Source organism: Lissotriton vulgaris, chromosome 9 (genome assembly GCF_964263255.1).
Source record: "Lissotriton vulgaris chromosome 9, aLisVul1.2, whole genome shotgun sequence".
Lineage (NCBI taxonomy): Eukaryota > Metazoa > Chordata > Amphibia > Caudata > Salamandridae > Lissotriton > Lissotriton vulgaris.
Genome location: NC_141697.1, coordinates 325830720 through 325854993, shown reverse-complemented (window position 1 = coordinate 325854993; position 24274 = coordinate 325830720). Strand labels below are relative to the sequence as shown.

The window sequence follows — 24274 nt, the reverse complement described above, 5'->3', positions numbered from 1 at the left end:
TTCTGCTTTGAGGTCAACTGTGATTTTTCTAGGGCCCTGGCAACTATGTGCTGTAATATTGTAATAGTATTCAGCCGAATAGACTCTGCTGGCTAACATCATCCAAGCACTGTCCCAACAGCCAGTTAATAACGTGACCTTTATTTGCGAGGGTCGAAATGACACCACTGAGTAAAATTATTTTATTTTCTTATACCCCAAGAGCAAAAGTAATTTCGTTTGTGATGTTACATGCAGACAAGCACACGTGCACTGGTGCGTGTACACGCGTGCCTCCGTATTAACACATCTTCCTCTCTTGCATAACCCAGATTTTTCTGTCTCTAGGGAATGGCAGAAGACGTTTGTTTGCAAAACGGCGTAATGTAGGCACCTTAGGAGCTGAAGGACCACCAGAACTTCCAGGGTCCCCCATTCAGCATCTGGCCCATGAATATCTGCAGGGCACAAGTCCTAAAAAAAGAAGTGGGGGGGTATTAACAAGTTAGGCAGTATGCTTGTGACATCATGGAGCATGATATCACAGCGTGTGACATCACGGCACTGCATCACAGGAAGTGGCGTCACAACCCATGACTTTATAGGAACTAACATCACAAGAAGTGACGTCAGATCATGATACCTCACACAAATGTTTAGCAGGTTTATCATGAGTATATTTGAGCACATTACAAGATTAAAAAATTAGATTTTGCATGGGGTTGTTTTTTAAAAATATTTTTTGTTATTAAGAGTTCATAAATAATACAACATACAATAATATCGTATATAAATACATATTCCAAAATATTGAGGAAGGAAAAGATTAGTTTAAGTCTAAAGTGCAAAGTGTTAAATATTTATAAATACTCATTTCAAAATACTCAGTAGTGCAATCATAATATTCCTGTGATACAAAAAAGATCATATTAAGTTAAAGTGCAAAAGTGCTAAATTAGGATACATACGTACCAATGTATTCCATCTTTTTATACCAAATGCTACAACAGTAGAAAAAGATCACATTAAGGTAAAGTACCAAGTGCTGTGTCAGAATAAGTACCTACATATATGTTCTGACCTTTTATATCAACCACAAGATGTTAGCCTATATTTCAAACACATTCCAATATTTCTCATACTTTCTTACGGCTCCTGATCTTATTCCATATTTTTTCTCTCCATGTACCTTCTCTGTTCTCCAACATTGCAGGATTAGAGATCTTGCTATTAATGCTGCAATAAACAAGCATTCCTCGTGTGCTGAGATAGTAAGAGAGCAGCCCAAAACTGTAATGGATTCATCGAGTTAGATAAGGGGATCTATTATAAATCTAAGATATTTCTCGATCTCCTCCTACAGACTCTGGATTTTTGGGAACTCCCAAATGATATGTGTCCTCGTTTGCATAACGCAAATTTTTCTGTCTGAATCTAGGGAATGGCAGAAGACGTTTGTGTGCAAAACAGCGTAATCTAGGTACCTTAGGAGCTGAAGGACCACCAGCATTTCCAGGGTCCCTCATTCACCATCTGGCCAATGAATATCTGCAGGGCACCAGTCCTAAAAAAATAAGTAGGGGGTATTAACAAGTTAGGCAGCATGCTTGTGACATCATGGAGCATATCATCACAGCGTGTGACATCACAGCACAGCATCACAGGAAGTGGCGTCACAACCCATGACTTTATAGGAAGTAACATCACAAGAAGTCACGTCAGATCATGATACCTCACACAAATGTTTAGCAGGTTTATCATGAGTATATTTGAGCACATTACAAGATTTAACAAATTAGATTTTGCATGGGGTTGTGTCAAAAAAGTGATACAAACTGAAAGCAAAATCCGGGCCTCAACATATACATTTATTTTAGAGAAACTCTTCCATAAAGAAATTGACAACAGGAAGAAATGGTCAGTCAATCTTTTCTGCTTAATTGGTTGTAAAGTCAGCATTGTAAAATATCCTACGGGGGTAAGGCACCTGCTGAAGAGATCTTTGAGTGCCCAGTAAATCTCAGGGAACATTAATAATGGTAAGATAACTCTGGAGGTTAACGCTTTTGCTGGAGAAATCTGTGTTTTGTCTAGTACCAGTTTTGAATCAAAGTAGGATTGAGGTTTAATATGTCTCCTGCGAAGCACATCATCTAAAAAGCAGATTAGATTTTTATTTTATGTAGCTAGGTAAGTGATTTACTCATTTTAACACACAAATCCTTTTATTACTTGTAATTCATAAATTGTAATCCTTCTAATATACCACAATGTGCTATGAAGGACAGTTGACTCCTACACCTTCTAACCCTCACGGTCTTATAGTACACATCCTGTTTATTGATTTACACACTTCTATGATTTATTGTCCATGTATAATGTGTAGGGGTGATGTAAGCGCTCTGACACCCAGCATTGGGATGAGTAGCCCTATAAAAGAAATAAAACAAATAATGGTATTTAAATTGTTATTTTTGTATATAATGGGACAGACCGCAACATATCTGACATTTTTACTGAACGTGCACATCTCTTATATACAGTCACTGAACAAAGTCAACACCATGCCTCTCTTACGAAGTAAAAAACTGTGTGCCTTTGTTTCTTCACCATTGCATTTGCATCTAGGTGTGAGATAGCTTCCAGTCAAGATACTCAAACAAAAGGAGGCTTGATGGTCTCTGAATTTGGGCCTTTGTATTGTGCCCATCTTCAATTAAAATAACAAAACCCCTTCGCCGACTGCATGTTGGTTCTCGGAAGGAAAGCATACAACGTGCAGGTGCTGCTGGATGTGTCCCGGTGTCGGGATATTACACTTGAAAAAGTGCAGTCTCTTCTTGCCTCCGATGCCACAAGATCTGAAAATACCTTTTGTTTGCCTCCGATGCCACAAGATCTGAAAATACCTTTTTGTTTGAATCCGACATTCAGCTAGTCAGTTCTGAACAAACAATAAAGACATTCAGAGAAATACCTTCATATAGCTATCTTCTGACAGAAAATCCTGGATAACTGATCAGGGCTCAGGGAGACTCCCTTCATACGACAAGCAGTAGAAAATCTGAGGAAGTGAAGCCTCTGTGGGAAGTATTGTTGCCTCATTGGTTGAAGTTTGGTTCTTTTGTAATGATGTAGATAAGTTAGTGAAGTGAATGTTTATTTTAGCTCTTATGTGCTCTGTGTGACCTACACTGCTTTTGAATGTACTGCGGGACATGATTCAAGCATGTGAATCTATGAAAGATGTCAATACTGGAGAACCACAATTACAGGTAAGTAACTTATTTTCATATATGTAAGTGCTATCACTGACAAGATCATCACGGCCAATCTCCCATTGTGTGTAGTGCAGGAATCTTACTTACATGTTTGTAAAGTATAAACTATCGCCTCTAAGCAACGTCTATAACACAGGAGAGACAAAACTGGAATGAGTTAGCAGAAAGGTTAGGTCTTTAAGGCTTCCTACGAGAGGAAAACTCTGCAAGCTATCATAGATAAAATGGGAGCTTGGTCCAACATAATGGGCCCAGCAAAGTGATACACCTGTCTCCACAGCGTGCTTTCGTGAAACACAGCTTAATAACTAAGAAGACAGAGCCTGACCACGGGGGTCTGAGAAAATGTAGGGAATGATTCTCAGCTGGAAATCACTGACTAGTCTGATGGAAGGCCCTACGTACAAAGCAAAGTCTTGAACTGAATCCTTTGTGAAAGAGGGATCCAGTGGAATGACCTCCCAGGTGCAGAAATATACATATTTGCATTGCCATACACCAGACTTACCACCGTGTTCTGAATTCTCTGAAGCTTTCTCAACTGGCTATGTGGCAGGCCTATATAAATACTAAAAACACAATTCAAGCCAGGCAAAATCATGACACTGATTACAGAGGGGCGTTTGTCCTGTAGTAGGAAAGGAAGTGCCTTTCTGGGCGCCCGAGAGTTGAAATACAGGTTGACTACACCTGCTGAATATGAAGTTCAAACAATTTTCAGGTCTAACCAGTCTCCTAGGTTTTTTACTAAGACAACAGGAATAGCAGCCACCTCTTCTTCCAGGCTGATTGATCACCTCCAACCAGCAAGATCTCAGTTTTATCCCATTGACTTATAAGTAGTTCTCCACAGTGTTTCTTTCGTATGTTCATATTCTTGAATCATTGCCTGTCATCACGCTGTGAGTCCCTCATAACTTTAAAGCAGAGGTAAATAGTCTTAAAATGGTCATAGGCCTCAACAGTGTGTGTTTGGTAGCAATGTTGCCCCATTTTAAGCAACCTAAACATCAGCCAATGAGATGGAAGTGCTGAGCTCTCCCTCTTCCCCCAGCCATCATAGATGGGATTTCATAGCACAAGTGTGACGAATACATATGATAGCGTGAGCCTCTAACTGAGCAGGAGAGAGGGTCACATGTGACAATATGAAAAAGAATAACACTAGAGATCAGGAGTTACAGGTCAGTAACTCATTTCTTGTCCAGCATTGGATCTTTAATCTTTTCATGTGCTCGAATTAGAAGAACAACCAGTACGTAACATTTGAATAGGACAGGAAGAAGACTAGCCTTTACTGAAGCTGGTTTTGGAGAACTGCTTTCCCCATTGCTGAATTGGCCTCTGCCTTCATATCCGGGCAGTAGTGCTTCATGAACTTGAGCCAGATTTTCCAAATGGCTGCTCAATATTTATCTTGTAGATGCACTTCGGCATAAAGTGGTGCCGTTGTCATCACGCTTCTAGTGGAATGCGCCCTCACTCTACCCGGGATTGGAATCTTCGCCTTGTTGTGGTAGAAAGAGATGCAGGCTGACAGCTAATGTGCTATGCCCTGTTTGGCCAATGGTCAGCCTATTTACTGACTGGCTGAAATATACAAACAGTTGGTCTGAAGTACACAAGTCTTTTGTCCCTGTAAAATCGAATGCACCTGCTTACATCCAGTGAGTGCAAAGATGCTTCTGCTGACAATGTTGTATTAAGGCAAACGAAACGAAAAATACCCGGGTCATTCAAATGATAATCTGTAGGGACTTTAAGAATAAACTTCAGGTTGATTCATAGAATAACTTTATCTTTGATTAATTGAAGATAAGGCTTTTTATGGTGGATGCTTGCAACTCATATTCTCCTTGCTGATGTAAGGGAAAGTAATAGTGCTGTCTTCCACAGGATACATTTTAGGTGCACTTTGGGTGGTTCCGAAGGGAGGCCTTCTTGTCTTTTCCCACTCCTACCTCCTTGTTTCATACATTGAAGTTTCTTGGTTCCTGCTGTGGAGGTGCCCTATTAGGTGGTTAGGTTCTTCACTAGGTAAGACTGGGCTTCATTTCCCATATCCTAAGCGTTGGAAACATGGGTTTGTGTATAAGGCGCCTCCTTTCCATGCTTACCCAAATATAAAGCAAAATACTATTCCCAAGGTTTCAGTTCCCGGCTCCTCTCTTGTTCCCAGTGTATTCCATGGGAACATGGTAGCAACCATACTCTCTGTTTGCATTGTATATGGTAGGTTTCTTCGACACACAGAGATAAAACCTATTTCAGTATCTTAGATGCATTTTGACTGTCTCCTTGACCTCCCATTTGGAGATCTCTGAGATCAGGAAGAACAAGTCACGTGAAATCACTTTTCTATGGTCTTGATGCAATACGTCTACACCATAGCAAAACAGTGATGTCTACAACGTGAGTGCCCAGGCACAGGAGATGCCTTCATTGACCCGCTACAGTTAGAACATTGAGTTACTACTCTGTGTTCATTACCTCCCTGAATAAAAAACTCTTGTGGTTTCCATTGATGCGTTTGCCTCAATAGATCAGATTATGGAGTTAGCCAGAGTGAAAATCTAATGAAATATCTATAGACTGTGACTTGGGTAAGTCATTCTGATCCTCAAACATACTCCGCTTTATTGCCTATTTTCTTTAAACTTCTGTAATTATTTCCCATGTATGTTGTTTGATGACTTGTTCTATGCACTCAGAGCTGTATTCAGATTTTTGCACAAATTCTGAATATGGCTCGGGCTGCAGTAGGTCACAGGTTTATCCACACCAATCCCATTTAGGATAGAATTTGAATGTTTCATCATCCATTCCTTTTCGGTCACCCGTTTCTCCTCATTTCAAGCACCGGAGTGGCTTTTTCAGTGAGCTGTTTCCTCATGTTACAGTGGTGTCGGCTGCGTGTCTGGCAGGCCCGGACTCCTTGAAGATGGACTCTTAGGTGGTGTCAGCCCACTTCCTTGCTTCCGAAAGAGGTTATTTTGTGACTCAGCTGACACGCTAGGGATGGATACACTGTTGATGTGGATCCTGCCAACGCAGTTGGATTGATACCGGAAAATGTAAATGTGTCTGCTCTTCCCTTCCAATGTGGAGGTCTCCTTAGCGGTTTGCAGCCCTTGGCTTGGACAATTGTAACCTTTATGAAGTCTGGTTGCCATTAGTAGATATTTAGCACCTCATCAGCTGCTTTACAGTTTTTCTGCATAAGTCCCAGGCTCCAGCTTCCACCCTTTGTATCTTCAGTTCAGCAGCTTCTCATGATACCTTCCACGTTGTGCAGTTTATTTCCGCAGAGGCCTGCGTAGTTAATTTTTCACCATTGTGCGCTCATGCTCTGTAGTTCATCTCTGACTTTTCAGTGGCTGTGGTCATATGGTATGGCAATGCTTATGCACTTATTGTGACTAGGAAGCTTTATGCAGCCTCTGATTTTGTATGTTCTCAGTTCTGTCATCAAACTCCTTCATTTTCCCTCTGAATGTCTTGGGGTTCAGGTCTTTAGGGGCTCAGACTCAATCAGTGATTGCCACCTTCCACGGGTGGGAATGTGTTGTTGCTGGCATTGGGATATCTTCACTTTATCAGGGTCCAATCCGTAAAGTGATGTTTCAGCGGTTTGTAGTCTCCTCTTCTGTGGTCTTCTACTTTCCCATTGAAAGAACACATCTACTCACTTGCTGATCACTGGTGTCTGATAGACTTACTATTAAAGAGCTGAGGTGTAAATGAGATCCACCACACCTTGTGCGTGAGCAAAACAACCATGTCTGACTTCTCGCACTGAGGATATGAGTTTGTGGATGCTCTACCCTGAGAAACTATTGAAAACATAGAGCTAAATTGTTTTCACAACAACTTTTCAATTAATTGGCTATAAAAGTCAGCGTTTCCAAATGGATACTCATAAAATATTACAATTCTTTCATGCTGTGCTAAACCAGCGTCACCCTTCGAGGGGGAGCGGAGGCATGCGCCTCAAAAAACTGAAAAAAATTCCGGCAAACCGCAATGTTAGGGTGTCTGGGAATGTGTTTTGCCATCTATTGCCATCAATTTGCTACCATATTTCAGCGATCCCAAACTCTTGCCTGGTAGTCACCATTTGTGCATGGCAACTACCAGATCTTGCAGGGGTGGGGCAGGGGGGAGTTCTAGGGTCTGCCTTCTCTCAAGTTTCACAGTATTAGGGCAGGCATTCTCACCCTATTCCAAGGTGCCCACTTTAAGCCAGCAAGGCTTATCATTAGCCAGGGCAACTGCCAGCTGTAAAGGAAAGCCTACTTTACATTGGAGTCCTAACATTTCATCCAGAAGGGATCCTCACCTTATACCAGGGGTTGCCACCAAACAACAAGAAAAGCAACCCTCAGGAAGGGATGGCCACTGGTTGCCAGACATAGCCATCTTTTCTTTGCCAGCGATGGCCCACCGTACTGGGAATGCCTATCGTATGCAAAGAGTATCTACCAGGTGTCAGAGAGACAATATCTTTTTTCCCGTTAGGCCACAGGAGTCACCAGATGCAGGAAGTTGCTCAGACAAACCACAAGACATTCACATCCTCTCAAGCATTCATGCATGCAATGTTCGCACTGACACATGCATGCATAGACTCCCATGAATGTGAGAATCTTCTCAGCCCCACCTGGATGATGAAGATACGTGTATAAAATCTTTCTTCACTTATGGAGTGCCATACTGTGGATGCCCTAAAGTATACAAAAAGTGATGAATGAAATACTTGAATTAATCACAGCCACTGGTAATCATTCGGACCGCATCCCAGTCTATCATTATTTTGCACACTGTGCCTCCCTAGTTTGTACGTAGACATATCTAAATCATTCTTGACCCTGTTAGAATGAGAACAGTCGAGCCACAAACTAACAGATCTTGCCTGAATTAGAACACAAGCAACCCAGGACTGGTTTTGCCCTAGTTAGGGCTCATTAACCAGTCACCAGTGGCTGAGATTAATTCAAGCATTCCATCCATCACTTTTATGTATGATATACTATGGATGCCTTCACAAGAATGTTTTTTCACCGTCCCGGGCCTTCCATTAACACTTGGGTTTAGGGCCAGCTTTCTGGTGTGTGGTGAGATCACATAAACTCTTCTGACACTTTACCTAAGTTCTTATATCCTTCTCCATACAGCTAAATGATTGGGTTGTTCATTTGTCATGCAGTGGAGATGGTACGCTCGAGGGTCCAGTGAAGCTCATATATGAGTCCATCAATTGCTGGGTCTTTGAAACATGGAAGGTAGAACAGAGGTTGGAGTATGGGTTTGATTGTTAAAGTGGGCACCAGGTTATGTGCCGACCCTTCAGGTTTTGGTTCATCTGTGCCCGTTCAGCCACCACTGACAGCCCAGAGGGGCCTGAGCTGCCACGCAAGAACCCTGCAGCAGGAGCAGGTGGGCCCCTGTCACCACCTTCTCTCCTGTCAATGGCTGGCAGTGTTCTAACTCTACCCACCACCAGGCTGGCCCATTGCAACATGAGGAAGGTTTGGGCAGTCTAATGGAATACTGATATGTGTTTATTAAGACATGGAGGGAATGATTAAACTTAACGTCTCCTTCTTCAGGAGAACGCAAAGGCTGCTACTACCGTCCCCTCGCCGTCTCCAGCGATGCCTGATCGGCCTTGGTGGTATGGACCATTCAAATAAATGAGGTGGAATTGCCCTGCCCATCAGGGGCCACGACTGTCCTCTGTGGCACCCCTGTGATGTTGAGCTTGAACATTAGCCCACGGTTGGTGGGGGAGGGGGCGGAGCCTGTGAGGAAACCTGATGTTGCCTTGGAAGCATCCTTTCAAAACCTTTGTCCTCCTTCTCCAGCAGGTGCATTAACCAGTTACGCCAAAACTGAAAACTACGATCTGATTTTACATACAGATATCAGTTGTGACCGCAATGCTGACATTCTTAGCTACTTTATTTGGATTGGATTTTCTAATTTGCAGTTGATCTGTTTTACCAAGAAAGTACTACCAGCCAAATGCATATGATCCCGAATGCCCCTCTGTGATGTGCCAGTGGGATGTCACATACTGCTGTTGTTAAATTACTTTTCAAGTAAGGTATCTCAGTATTAGCTCAGGAGATCAGCTCTTTTGTCGCCACCACTCTCTTTGTATAAAGTGCAGCTTCCATTCATGTACAATTACTCAGCTGGTTAATGCAACTGTTGGAGATGTGTGATCTCGAGAAAGTGCTTTGTAGTAGGGTCGGTCTAATAAAAAAGAGCAAATTAATTTCAGCCTCCACTCCTGAATCCTTCCTATAATAGGAGGGTCTCCGGAATGTTGTGGTCAACCCTGAGAGCACTGGTGGACCTATGGCAAGTTTATTATTAGTAGCCCACAGTAAATCTAGGTAGGATCGTCTAAGTCAATTGAAAAAAACAGCTCAGGAAATGGATCTATCTTCCAACATAAATTGATTGGAGTCTGATTTAGATCCTCTAAATGTATTTTTCTTGTCTGGTTGCTAAGAGGTCTGTGTGAATTTTATCCCCTTCCGCGCGATCTCCGCGTATTTAGACTATAAATAGTTCCAGCACTAGGGACTACGAAGGAGCTGTCGGTGGTGCTGAAAGTCTCTAGGCTAATATTGGCCCATTCCCTTGTTTGGAGTTGTCTGCCTGAAGAGACCTCCAATACTTAATGACTAACATTGTGCCATGAACCCTACCTGCTGAGACCACCTATAACGGTTATGGATCAGCATTGGCCTTTATGCTGTACCTGGAGTGGTCATTACTATAATGTTGTAATCTATAGTCTGTAGGCGATCTCTTCGGTTAGAGAGCTTCACATTGACGAGCGCACTCTGCCTGAAGTGATCGCCTACGCTGCCTATAGGTTAACATTGGCTCGTAAACTAAGAGTGTGCTATTTCTTTATATGGGCACCCAGCCTTTAGGAAGCTGAGCAGTTCATAGAATATACGTTTTCACACATTTGAAAACGCTCCCTGAGTGAAGGGCGTCTCTGCCAAAGCTCGCGTCTTGACTGACCCTTTGCCAGCAGGTATTAACCCATATTAACGCTAATAACTCATAAGAGGGCTCACAGGCAGACGGGGTGAGCTGCAGGGTCTGAGGCGAGCACCAGCTGTCGCTTACTCGAGCTGGCACGCCGCCGCTATCTGTGTCACGGTGCAGCGTCGGGCCGCTGGTTCGTTAGCACTGTGTTTACTCACAAATACGATCACTAATGCTCTGAAAATAGCTTGCAAACAAAGAGCTCACACGAGAAGCAAACTTCAGCATGTCTGAATGGAAACGGGCAGCAGGTTGAGTAACAGATTCCGCTTTCAATTACGCGCAGTAATCCAGGTTTAATTAATGGCAGGGTTTTTACTTGCCCTTACAGTGCGGCAAGGTACCTCTCCACGGTGCTGAATGAACCTGGAGCTGTGCAGTGCCGTTCTCGCGGGAGCACCTCCAGCCCTTGTTTTGTATTTTGGTCTACCATAAAACACCGATGAGAAAGCGAATGCCAAATAAGGGGATGAGGTGCTCCAGCGAGAACAATACTATACAGTTCTAAGTTTAGTTCAGCACCAGGGGAAGATGCCCTGTCAGTCACACATGTTAAGAACAAGCAGGAAACCCGACGGGCGTCGCTACAAATGATTGGTCACTATTTACATGGAAACAGTTAAACATCATGGTGACACGCAATATGACAATGACCAAGTCGTGCAGCATTTTTCATACCCGAGTCCAGTTCTTAGTTTGTAAAACGATAGTTGCAAGATCTCAATTTTCTTAGGACCCTAGACCTCACGGCTGTTGTTGAATTTCATGGTTAACCAATACTAAGGCTACTTAGTCTTGACTCCACTCATGTCTCTTTTTCTCACTCTTGCTGTTTCTTTTTCAGCCATGCTATACTCCTTTGCCACTGTTTTCCTGTTTGCCTCCTCCTCCCTGCCTTTCTCGCTCGTACTTTGAGTCCAAGTCTAATGAAAAAAAGCTCTGATACCCAAACACGAGAGCCTGTGCTCACCCCCTGCAACCTCCGCATACATTAAGCACTGCTAGAGTCTAACTTGGGAGGCCATCCTCAAAGGTATTGGAGTTAGAAATGTTAGACCTGTGTAGTTGGTGCTAGAATTACGCCGTGCCCCCGTCCTTATAGCCTTCCGGGACATTTTGAAAATTGTCCATGTCCTGCCATTTATTCAGGGCTTTCAGCAGTTTCCACTGCCGGAATATATTGGAGGGAAATTGCTGGGGTGCGTAATTGTCACATGCCATAATTGTAATCCCTGAGTAAATTCTCTTTTTGCACAGCACCACTGGACTTTTCTGCATTTCTGAATTCGCAGTAGGTCACAAATGCATCATTTGTGGACTTCAGCAATAGCAAATATGCGTGGGTTTTCTTAGAGCATTTAGTCTGCAAAATCAATTAAGCCATTTTAGGGCAGATCACAAAAACATGTGCTAGAAGCACTTTCTAGGTGCACTGTTCATTTGATCACAGATACGGAATATAGATCTCTTTTGCCCTGACTGGCTAGCCACTAGAACACTCATGATTGTCAGAGTTTTGGCAATTTGTTTCTAAAACATAATAGTTCCCTTCAGTACCCATACCAAGACTTGATGCCCATCTTTATTCTTCAAGGCCTGCTAAGCACGGGGTGCCAGATTTCTATAGCTTTTGTATGGGGTCCGGGTGACAGAGGCAATAAACTAGACACAGTACATGTTGGAAACATGGAAAGAAACTGCAAGCAAAATGCCAGCAAGGCTACCTGCCTGTTGATCACAAATATTACCCCAGGATGTATGGACACATATTATAGCCATATATTATTAACATGTACACCTCCAAAAGTTTCGACTGCAGGGCACCAGGACTCCCTCACCCTGATTGGCTGGCTTGGAGAGTGTGCTGAACACAATGTTGGTCAGATTTTCAGCATTTCTTTCGAAAACACGGTAACTCCCTCCAGTCTCCCTCATGCAGTAACATAGCCCTGCCGAAACTTGACCCGCAACTTAGCTCCTTTAGGCATACAGTCGGCCTTCAGGGGAAGAAACTAACTCCATATGTTTCTGAAAACTAGAGACCCAGGAGAACCCACTTTTATATGTCTTGCATGAATCCGAATATGTTTTATTACTCATAATCATCTGCAGATGCCAAACTTTGTGAAAAACGCAGCGAAAGCCTTACCATCCAATATTTCCACAATCTTCCCGATAAAAACGGTACCACATGTTTTAGAGAACAGGTTATGGCTCAACACTCCTGTCCTGTTAAGTAATACCTTTAATCAGAAGGTAGTCCACTCTTGAGGTTTGGACCAACTGCTCCTCTCATATGTCAAATAGGTAGTTATGTGATGAGTGTTTCTTCCCAATGGTCATTTACTTTAAATGCTTCCACAGACAATTCTGTTATTTATTTATTTATTTATTTAGTGTTTTGTAGAGCGCACAGCTACCTCCGACGGAGGTGTCCCGGCGCTGAAGACATTATCTCAGGAGGGTCAGGGGAGTATGAGAGGAAGGAGTAGAATTAGATCTGGGAGAATAACCAAGTCTTTAGTTTTTTTCGAAATAGGGGTTCTGATGTTAGAAATCTTATCTCTGAGGGCAGCTGATTCCATAGTTTGGAAGTGACTACTGTTATATAAGCAAAGGACAGATATCTTCTTATTCTTCATGTGATTCCATTTATTTTTATTTTTCTCAATTCTTCCCCAAGTCTCCTTTTGATTGCATACTTGAATTAAATCACATTCTGTATTCAGACTTCATTGCATAAGTTATAACCTCATTTTGTTAAGTTATATCACACTCCATTGTATTGTCATATAGATGCGTCTTTTCTATATACTGTGTTAAGTTAGCATGAGTTTATTAAGTGTTTAAACGCCATATTTTCCTTCGGCTTCAGTTTGCACACAACACATAATTGTTATTGTAGCTTTCAACCTAGACGAAAGATGTGATTTATTTGAGAATAATATGTTATTGCTCTGATATCAGTCGTGCTTGGTACACTGTCTGCACAGTGAGTGCTGAACCCTCTAAGAATAACTTGACACAAGGTTGCTGGGAGGTCTGATCTTCGCACCACATTAGACATAACACAAATACAGTTGCTGCCAACATTGGGCTGTAAGCGGGTTTAAGATAGTTACTGGGAATGCAAAAACACACTTGATGATGCTTCGCATGCAGAGAGCTGGTTATAGATGATGTGAACCTCTCCTCCTGAGATTTAGAGGTATGGGCCCGCCCTGCTAAAACACAAAAGAGACCTTCATAGATATAATATAATATAATATAATATGCTAAATAGGGAAGGTGAGAAATAGGCGTTGTTAATTCCTATTAATTTCAGCATTATAATATGCTATCACCGTTTGCTTACTATGGACTAGTAACTATGCTGATAACTTTGATTCTTATAATATGTTTGCTTGTATTATATAAGATACTGCGTTTGAGAACCTTGCATTGAATAATAAATATTTCAAATGTGCATGTGTCCTCTTTTACTCCACGTTCTGGTTTGAAATGATTATAGAGCGAAAGCTTGTTCATGTGTTCTACGATACCTGAGGTAACCTAAGTTCATGTTCTGGTTTGTCTAAAGCATTCGGAGTTTGTTATGACCAATGAGACACTGTAGCTAGTTCGGTAAGGGGATTTTGGGTACTGAGGTGAGTTTTGGGTCATCCTAATTCACTGAGGTTCCAGATCTCTATGCACAGTTCTGTAGGAGAACGGAATCCCTGCTATAGTATGATTTGCGTTTTGGCATTTCTGAGAACAGCCAACAGGTATTTTGTCCCCTTAGAGGCTTTATAGCCTGGGGCTTTCTCAAGGCTCATAAGTACACTGGTTAAATTATCCAAGTAAGTATGATCCGTCATGGGCTCAATCCCCTCTTCAGTCGATCGATCGAGCAAGCTTCAGAAAAGCATACAAACGTCTCACTAAACACATAAACGGATGGAGGAGGGGGGAAATCCATCAACACTACTAGAGGGCAGATATCAGTCCTGATTTAGAGTTTGCTGGACAGGGTAGTTCGCCTCAAAAATAGCTGAGAACCCTGTCTTGCACCCGAATGGAAAATAAGAAAAATAACTCCCACATCTTGGCAGAAACCCCTAGGCTGTTATGGTCATTAGTTTGTTGTTTTACTGAAAGAGACTCCCACTTTGTGAGTTTCTTTCTGCAAAACTAAGTCTTTTGCTGAATGGCTGAATGAAACATGGTGGCAGCTCAGCAAACATTCACAGCCTTCAGGAGTCACTGTGGTGACTGCTCCTCCAAGTACAAAGATCTTCGCTGCAAGAAGTTTAAGATCTATGAACATGGCAGAAGAAGGAAAAGTGGCCTAAAGAAATGAAGAGCTGTAAGGGTATGCACGCAGAAAGGGATATGAGAGCAGGTCCTTGGAAAAGGATCAGTTGGCCAGAGGAAATCCAAATCCATATTTAGTAGAACCAAGATATGGCAGTGGTTGATAACTTGACATAGAGCATTCTGGGCAGGAAAAAGAGGACATGTTACCAGCTGGATAGAAGGGCAGGGTACATAGCGATAGGTGACTTTTCACTTCTTTGTAGGATTAGAAACACCCCTACAGCCCCAGAGAAGTATGTAGCACAAGAATACTGCATGTGGGGGACTTCAGAAGGGATTGGAAGTCCGCAGACACTTTCATGTCTCTCAGAAAGGGATCCCATATCTGATAGAAAATGACCAGTTGGACATTTTTTTTTTATAGATCACTTGCCCATAGGAAGCAGTTTGCAACAGTTCATATATTTATTCAAGGTCAAGGGTACTCATCAATAGGTATGTTGCCTCCAGCAGCAGAGGATGCAAACCTTAGCTGGAGTCAATGAAGTTGCCGGTTATTTGAACCTCTCATGTGGTAAGTCCGGGAGGTCCAACGTGTCATGCAGCACGCCTAGCTGTGCTGATAATGGTGGATGATATTGTGACCCAAAACACATTGGTGATTGTTCCAACTTTGGGCAATGCCACAAACGTACATTAGACCACATACCAGCTGGGCAGTAGTCCAAATGGTATTACAGTCCTGCTCTGCAAGTATGTATGACTCCATCAGGAAATATTCAATAGGTGAAACAAAATAAAACGTGAGGCTAGCTTTCGTTAGGAGTTTACCATGAGTTTCTGGTAACCGAGGCAAGTCATCTTCAGCCTAATCTTGCCCTAGCACAGTCTGCTAATAGCGTTCAGTGTCCCAAACAGTACATTGTGAAAAAAGTGGTTCATGAGCATACTATGCAGTCCAGAGACCACTCACTTATAAGTACCCCATGTCATAGGGTACTGTTTGATTAGTAAGTCTGGAAAGTGCGTGTTCACCAAGAGTGGCCCACTTGCCCCAGTAGGCAGTACACCAGCTGCAGGCGTTGCCATTGCTAGGAGCCATTTAATGCATATTTATCTCACAACATATCAAACGTTTTGACTGAATCTATTTTTTTTTAATTTTGATGCCCACATATGTCACAGACGCATTCCAGCCTGGGGATTTGGACCAATGTCCAGTCACTTGTGCACCCATTGGCAGCTTCGATCATAGGGTTACTCCTGCACGCTGATGGTGGGGGGGGGGGGGGGGAGAAGTATAGAAAGGGTTAATGCCCTTTACATTATATAATACACCTCTTTCCAGTCATACGCTGAGGGGGTGAGTTGTCTGGGAAGGTGAGCAGGTATGTGACAAGATTACGTGATAGGTAGTACATGTGCATGTGGGGAAGATGCTGTCCAGTAAAACACAAACAATTGAAGAAGGGTCTGAGGGAAATTTAAAGACCTGCCCAGTTCGTATCCCCCTAACTGTAATCTAACAACAAAAGAACCGGGGGTCTATAACGGAGCTTCAAGTACTCCGAGCTGCTGCAAAACTCCTACATAAGTGAGTTAGGCGCTAATAGAGCTATATAAGTCTCTATATCAGAATGTGTGCCAGGACAAACCTGTCAAAGGACCTACTGAGATTGTTGGTAAAACCCGTACAGAGATGTGTTGGATTCCCATCAAATAGGTATGTAGATCAAGTGTTCTCATTTGGTCATCCAAAAATGGGGTGGTATGTCTCTTGATCAATGAGACCCATCCATCGCCCTTACTCAATTGGGTCGCACCATCAATCGCTAAGGTACCCATGAACAAATGATAAAGATGGGATCGAGTGCAGTGCAAAAATCAAAAGATGTGTGAGTTAAAAACAAGGGGTAAAAGGATCAATAGGCGAAAAACTCTAATGTAATTTGTCCTTTCCCTCAAACAAACAAGAACAGTGCAGAGGAAGCTGTCTAAACATATAACTGCATATGTTTGAGGGAAAGGACAAATTACATTAGAGTTTTTCGCCTATTGATCCTTGACAGAGTCGGGCTAATGCTTGCTCTGTCTGAACTGTAAAGAAAGGGTTAAGAGTATATCTCTCAGATATTAGTCAGTTCTGAGAACTAGGCATTGCACTGTCTAGTGATGAGGTCCCGATGTGGTCCTTCCTGCTTCACCTTTTTAGCATCCAAACATTTCTTACCTCTGACTCAGTCTGCCATTGTAAGGCCCCTCAAGGTCGCCTTAACGGTGGCCTATAGGAATTTGGCTGACCATACAACGCTTTATGACCCTACTTATAAACTCCAACTGGTGCTTTATTTAGCCCTTCTATCTCCGAGATTTCTATATTTCGTGCCCTTCTTTCACTACAGAGGAGAGAGCCTAGGTATACGGCCCAGTTCTGGGCCAGTTTGAACTATTGTGTGGTCAGATAGACGGCCTTCCAGTTTATTGCAGTGGAGCGAGACCGAAAAGAGAATCGATCTGGGATGATGTGCTGTTGGTGATAGAGAGGTACCTGTAGTCACACTCTGTTGGATGTATAAAATGCCAGAAATCAGCAAGGGCATGATCTACTAGGATCTCACATCAGGGCACTGTCACTGTCTTTGCACTTCAGTCCTCTTTATCCAGGAGGGCATCAAGAGTCAGTCCAGTCTCCGCCAAAGTTCATCTAGAGAAGCCAAATTCTTTGCAGATACAGCACATACAGCAGATGAGCAACGTTTTGCACAAGTTGGGCGGTTGTATGATACTATATCGAGAAAACCAATATTGACATACACAAATATCGCCCCAAAAATATCGTAAACATAAATATTGTGACCCTATATTTAAATCATGAACACGCAAGTATCAAAGTAGTCTATAGGTCGGGGCGTGGCTGGCAGCCGATCATGGCGGCAGCATAAGGGACGAGCTCCGCAGCTGAAGCGGCCTCTTCGTCAATCCGATTATAATCCGACACACTTTCTAAGCCCTATAGGAGGGTACCAGAGCCCAGGACCGGGTGGAGTAAGCAGCGACAAACGGCGATAAGATAGGACGTCTGGAGACCGAGATACGTCGAAGCTGCGGTTTGGCCTACTCCGACCTCCTAAGCCGGGGCCTCCCCTGGTCGAGTGGCCCAGCAGGAAGTACAGGCGGACCTGGGAATCCAGACCGGAAGTGCCCGCGGGGCGCGGGAGACGGCAGAACGAGTGCCTCCCGGACGGTCAGAAGCAGCGAAACACGCAGACCAAGGGAGTGTGGTGGACAATAGCACTGTAGCCGGCGCTTCGACCGTCCCAGCGGTCGACACAGGCGGCTTTGAGTGTCATGGAACCGGTGACGAAGGGGACGTCCGCCATTTTCTAAATCGAGGAAGGTGCTGCGCACTTGGCAATTACCGGCGCTCCTCGCCCTACGACACACCCTACTGAGGCTTGAACACTATTTAATTGGTTTGGGTAGTGCGTCCACGCCGCTCCGTACATCCTGGAGCGTAGGGGCACGAGGAGCGCGACATTCAGCGGTATGGCGGGGAAAGGTCCCAAGGGCGGCGCCACACAGATCCGCATCGAACGGTATACCTCCGACAGGCCAACCGCCTCCCCGGCGGGGAAAGATCTGGGAGGCAAGACGGCCGACACCCCAGGGGGCAAGAAGGCGACACTGGACGATGTCATGCATGCTCTGGCCCAGCTACAAACGACCGTAGGTACGATTTTCACGGATGTCACCTTTCTCAGAGCGGACCTCCACAAAATGTCGGAGAAAGTTAAGAACATGGAGGTGGTCACGAAATCTCTAGTGGAGGACGTCTCCGAACTCCAACGGGAGATGGGGAAGATGGCGCAGGACAATAAAATGCTCCGGGAGAAACTGGATGAACAGGAAGGACGTTCGAGGCGGAACAACATCCGTATTATTGGAGTACCGGAGTCAGAAGGAATTAAAGCCATGGACCTCTTTGTGGAGAGCCTGATCACGGATGAACTCAAGCCAAAAGGGCTGTCCAACTTTTTCTCCGTTGAAAGGGCCCATCGGGTACCAGGAGGCCAACCAAAGCCGGGGGCAGCTCCGCGGCCCATAGTAGCTCGTATGTTTAATTTCCGTGACCGGGACGCCATTTTGCAGGCGGCCAGAACTTCTCCTCCACTTAAGATCCAGAACGCTACCGTCGCCATTTTCCCCGACTACACAGCGGAGGTCGCCCATCGGCGACGAACGTTCTTTGATGTGAAAAAAGAACTGAGGTCAAGGGAACTACCATACTCCATGCTCTTTCCTGCAAGGTTGAGGGTGGTAGCAGAGAACAAAACGTGGTTCTTCGACAACCCGGAAAACATGCAGGAATGGTTGGAAGGCTGGAGACCGGGTCAGAATCCGAGACGGACAAATCGACCCAAGAAGGACCGAAATGGAGGTCACCGCCAGGACTCCCAGGCTTCGGGAGGTGGACCAGAAAATAGCGACTCTTTGGGAGCAGAAGGCGGCCAAGAGGAGTTCGAGGAACAATGAGCACCAGACTCTATTTTTGTTACAGACATTTACTGCCGCGTAAGCGCTTCCCGCCATTGGACACTGGGTGAAGGGCCTCCGAGGGTGTGAATGAGAGACTGCCGGCAGCGGAGAGTCCCTCACCCCAACGCGCAAGTACACTGTTTAGGGGATGGGGTATGCACTCTGCTCAGTTGGGGGGGCGGGCAGTTTTGAGTCCGTGCAGCAGGGGGGCAGGGAGGGGGGGAAAGGGATTTGGGTAAGTTTGCAATACGGGACCCTTTGGTCCTGCGAGTTTCTGTTCTATGCACACATATGTTTACTGGTATGTTTCATTCTACTGAGAGCATCTGGTCTATTTGGGACGATGGGGGATTGGAATGTCGGAAAGAATCTCATCTGCCCTACACCTGTCTCCGTATGCCACCTCGCATACGGCGAGGGGGCTTCATGATGGTTCACCGTCTTTCTCATGGCTGGAACAGATAACCACACTACACCGAACCCATTGCTCGTCATGTCATGGAACATTAGACGTCTGGGAGACAAGATTAAGAGGGGATTGGTGCTACAGGGAATTAGAAGACAGGGGCCTGCTCTTGTTCTCTTACAAGAAACACACTTGACGGGTGCGGCCACGAAGGCCTTAGATAGGAGAGGTTATCAAATGATAGTGCATGCGGAATTCACTTCAGGGTCCCGTGGTACAGGTATTTTGCAGAAGAAATCCTCTCAATTTATTGTGAAGTCAACAGCAGTCGACGCCCATGGCCGCTTTGCGGCAGTTCATGGTCAGTGGGAGGGGAAATTGTTAAATGTAGTTTCCGTATATATACCGCCAGCGCTACACTCTGTAGCCCTGCCGGACCTTGGCAGATTCTTATTGGACCTCCCTGATGGGGACCTACTCATAGGTGGGGACTTCAATATGACACTCACGGACACCCTCGACCGGTTTCCCTCCCGAGCACACACTGACGGTCCCAGCAGGCTCCAGACCTTTCTAGACGCGCAGGGTTTGGTGGACGTATGGCGCACACCACACCCTGGCCAGCAACAATATTCATACTATTCGGCCACCCACAATAGTCTCTCCAGGATAGACTACTTTCTCGTATTGGGCAACGGGCATCTTACTGTGGCCGAGACAAGTATACAGCCGAGGGGCATCTCGGACCACTCTCCGCTCACTCTGACAATCACTACCACAGACACTAAACGACAGCGGTTGTTCCCGATCTTCCCTGGATATCTTAAAGTCCCACAGATAGGTAAAGACCTGAAGAAAGCCACCCGGCTTTACTTTGAGGAGAATCGGTCCTCGGTAGACTCCCCCTCCACGTTATGGGAAGCGTATAAGGCCGTGTTTAGGGGCCAAGCCATTGCCATTGTTGCGAACCACAAAAAAGCACACAGGAGGGAGGCATTAGACTTGGAATTGGGCCTCGAGAGGGCCAACACCGCCCATATGGCAAATCCTTCGGACGATACACTCCACGACCTACAGGTCCACCAACGTCGCCTCACCGACCACTTAAGGAGGGTCACGGTGACGGATATTGCTGCGACACAACACAGGGTCTACGACATCGGGGACAAAGCTAGCAAACTCTTGGCGTGGCTAGACAAGAAGCAGGGGGGAGGGAGAAATATCCTACAGCTCACTGACTCATGTGGCGTCGTCCACACCCGCCCTGGCGAGATAGTGGAGGTCCTAGCTGATTATTTTAGTGAGGTATACACCCCTACGACAGTGGTGGCGGAGGATGAGGCTCGTGTTGCCCTCGACCTGCCGAAATTGACGGACGAGGCGTCGAAGGACATCGACGCGCCCTTGACAGTGGATGAGATTCAACTAGCCATTGGCTCCCTTCATTCGGGTAAGGCCCTGGGCCCCAATGGAATACCCGTCGAGTGGTTTAAAACCATGTCAGAATCCTTGGGTACACCCCTTATTCAAATGTGCGAGGAATGTAGGTTGAAGGGGATGTTGCAGCCGGACCAACGGATGGCGACTATTGTAGCCATCCCAAAACCGGGTAAACCCCCCAGTGAATGCTCGTCATATAGACCCATCTCCCTTCTGAACCCAGAGGCCAAAATTATAGCTAAAGTGTTGGCGAATAGGCTCTTGCCGTGCTTAACTCAATTGATTCACCCAGACCAATCCGGCTTCATGCCACATCGAAGTACGGCCCTAAACCTCCGCAGGGTGCATGGGGTTGTGGCGAGACTCTCACTACTGCGAGAGCCAGCTGCGATCCTCTCACTAGACGCCAAGATGGCGTTCGACATGGTGGAGTGGAACTATCTTTTCGCAGTGCTCGCACGTATGGGCTTTGGTCCGGTGTTTATCTCCTGGATACGTATGCTCTACAAAGACCCCGTAGCCAGAGAGGCGGCTAATGGCCATATTTCTAGAGCCATACATCTAGGTCGTGGCACGCGACAGGGATATCCGCTTTCGCCCCTCCTTTTTGCTCTGGTTCTGGAACAATTGGCGGTTACTATTCGCACCACGCAGCTCCTGAGGGGGATCCAATGGACTCCGCAATGGGAGGATAGAGTGTCCCTATACGCGGACGACATGTTGATATACCTCACTGACCTAGAGGACAGCCTTCCTAACCTCCTGGCTCTTTGTACTGCACATGGGCGAGTCTCGGGCTACACCATCAACTGGGCGAAGTCGACAATTTTCGAGCTCCAGGGGCCACTCCCGCCACTCCCGGACTCCTGTCCGCTAGAGATAGCGCCCACTTCTTTTAAATATTTGGGGATCCATATTACCCGAGACGAGGCAGAGTTCGCACGGCTTAATTTACAGCCTCCCTTGCTCCGACTCCGTAATGATGTGCAACATTGGAAAGAACTCCCATTGACACTACTGGGAAGGGCAGCGCTCTTTAAAATGATGGCCCTGCCGCGCTTCTTGTATATTCTTGAAAACGCTCCACGTTTGATACCGGATAGCTTCCTCCAAAAGATAATGGCACAGATCACGGGCCTGCTCTGGGGGAACCGGCCAGTCCGGATCTCGCACATAAAGTTGAATAGGAGTTGGTACGATGGGGGCATCGCGTTGCCCAACATACGGCTGTACTACTGGGCGGCCCAGCTTAAGATCCTTAATCAGTGGATACACGCCCCGCAAGAGGATCCAGCGTTCAAAGAAGATAGGGCACAACTGGGTACGAACAGTTTGTTGGCCCCACTGTACCACCGCGGTATTGCGGCAAAACTCATTGGGCCCACGAATCACACTGTTCGTCTATGGTACAAGGCGCAAGCAAAACTGAAATGGGATGTGACCATTACAAAACTTACACCTCTATGGGACACGAAAGCATTGGGACATCTACGACGCACCAAGGGCTTCACCCAGTGGGATAACATCGGGATCTCAACTGTGGGGGACCTATGGACGAGGGAGGGGGTGATTCCTTTTGCAACTCTACAGGAGCAATATGAGCTGGGGGATAATGAGCTATACAGATATATACAGGTTAGACACGCCCTACAAGCGGCAATTCCACCAGACACATCCCCACCAGAATCCTCTCCGCTGGAGGATCGCCTGCTCACAGACTTCCTACAGGAAGGGGCGACCTCGATGACCTACCGCAAATTGATTAATAACATGCCCGACCCACTAGAGAAGCTGAAAGACAGATGGACTACGGATGTCGGAGATTTAGATGAAACCGACTGGAACGCAGCCATGGCGTCCCCTCGTGATGCAGGCATATCCTCCAAATTCCGCCTGGTACAGTTAAAGATTCTGCATAGGATTTACTACACTCGCACGACACTACATAGACTGCACAGGGCGGATCATCCCTATTGTCTCAGGGGCTGCGGGGCAGAGGGCACGTTTATACACACGTTATGGGAATGCCCGTTGATTGTTAGCTATTGGCAACGGGTTCTACGTACCATAGCCCAGGCACTAAACGCCTCACTCACCTTGGACCCGCGGATGTGCCTGCTGAATGTCTGGGGGCCTACTGACCTTACCTTTTATGCAAGAGCGTGGACCACAATAGGGCTAGTCATGGCCAAACGTGACATAGCACAGAAATGGAGGTCGGCTGATCTCCCCACACTGGCTCAATGGATCCGAAACATGGACATGCTCATGCTGACTGAAAGAGCAGTATACAAATTACGGGATAATCCGCGTAAATGGAACGGGGTTTGGCAGCCTTGGAACTCCTATAGGGGGGACATATGTGAGCCACTGGATGAGGAAGATCTTGAGGGTTCTGAGAGTGAAGAAGAGCACTGATTGGGTCTGGGGTTGGTTGATGGGCAACGAATATGGGAGTGGGATGGTTTTGTGCTGGGAGTTTGCTGGGGGGGGATGGGGTGGGGCTTGGGGTATGGGAATGTCTGATTGGTCCCTTTTATGACGACTATGATGCTAGATACTATCGAAGCTACCTCAATGACATGCCGATTTACGTGTGCAGTTTTTCTAGTTTATGTTCACTGTTATTTAAAAATATAAAACGCAAATTGAAATTTTTACGCTGCACTTATACTCCCTGTTCATCAGATCACCTTGAATAATGACTTCGTTACACGACCAGTGGGAACTATCACAATACATACCGTTTCACATTTACCTTGTGTTCTGAATAGGCCATACAAATGTAAGCTTTTATGTGACTGATGATGATGATACTATTTGTATTTTGCAACAAAAATAATTTTTTTTTTAAAAAGTAGTCTATGGGTAGAGACTTACAGAGAAGCAGTGCCACTCCACATTTTCTAGATCTGTGAATAGTGCTATCACCCCAGAGTTCAGCTACTGCTAATAGCCATGCCCACCTAGTCACACTTCAGTTTAACTGTTTAAGTGTCTAATGCAGAGCATTATCAGTGGCTTTGAAGTTCAAGCAATATACTACTACTTACAGTTATTTAAATTGAAAGACCACGAAAGTTAAGAAGGATAGTAGCTGATATCGACATCTAGCAGCATATTTCTTAAGTTTTGAATTCTCCCCAGGCGTCAGTCTGGATCTGAACATTTTCCAGAAGTACCTCTGCATGCTGGGGGACGGTGTCGTACAGCTCCGCAATGGTGTTGACTCCGGTCATGACATCAGTGGGGCCATAAAAGT

At 45.3% G+C, this 24274-nt stretch overlaps 1 protein-coding gene across 1 annotated transcript in view; it reads left to right on the top strand.

Moving 5' to 3' along the window:
• Positions 1–24274, top strand: part of EML5 (EMAP like 5) — a 1453541-nt gene that overhangs the window by 759380 nt on the left and 669887 nt on the right. The gene's annotated exons all lie outside the window — the stretch shown is intronic.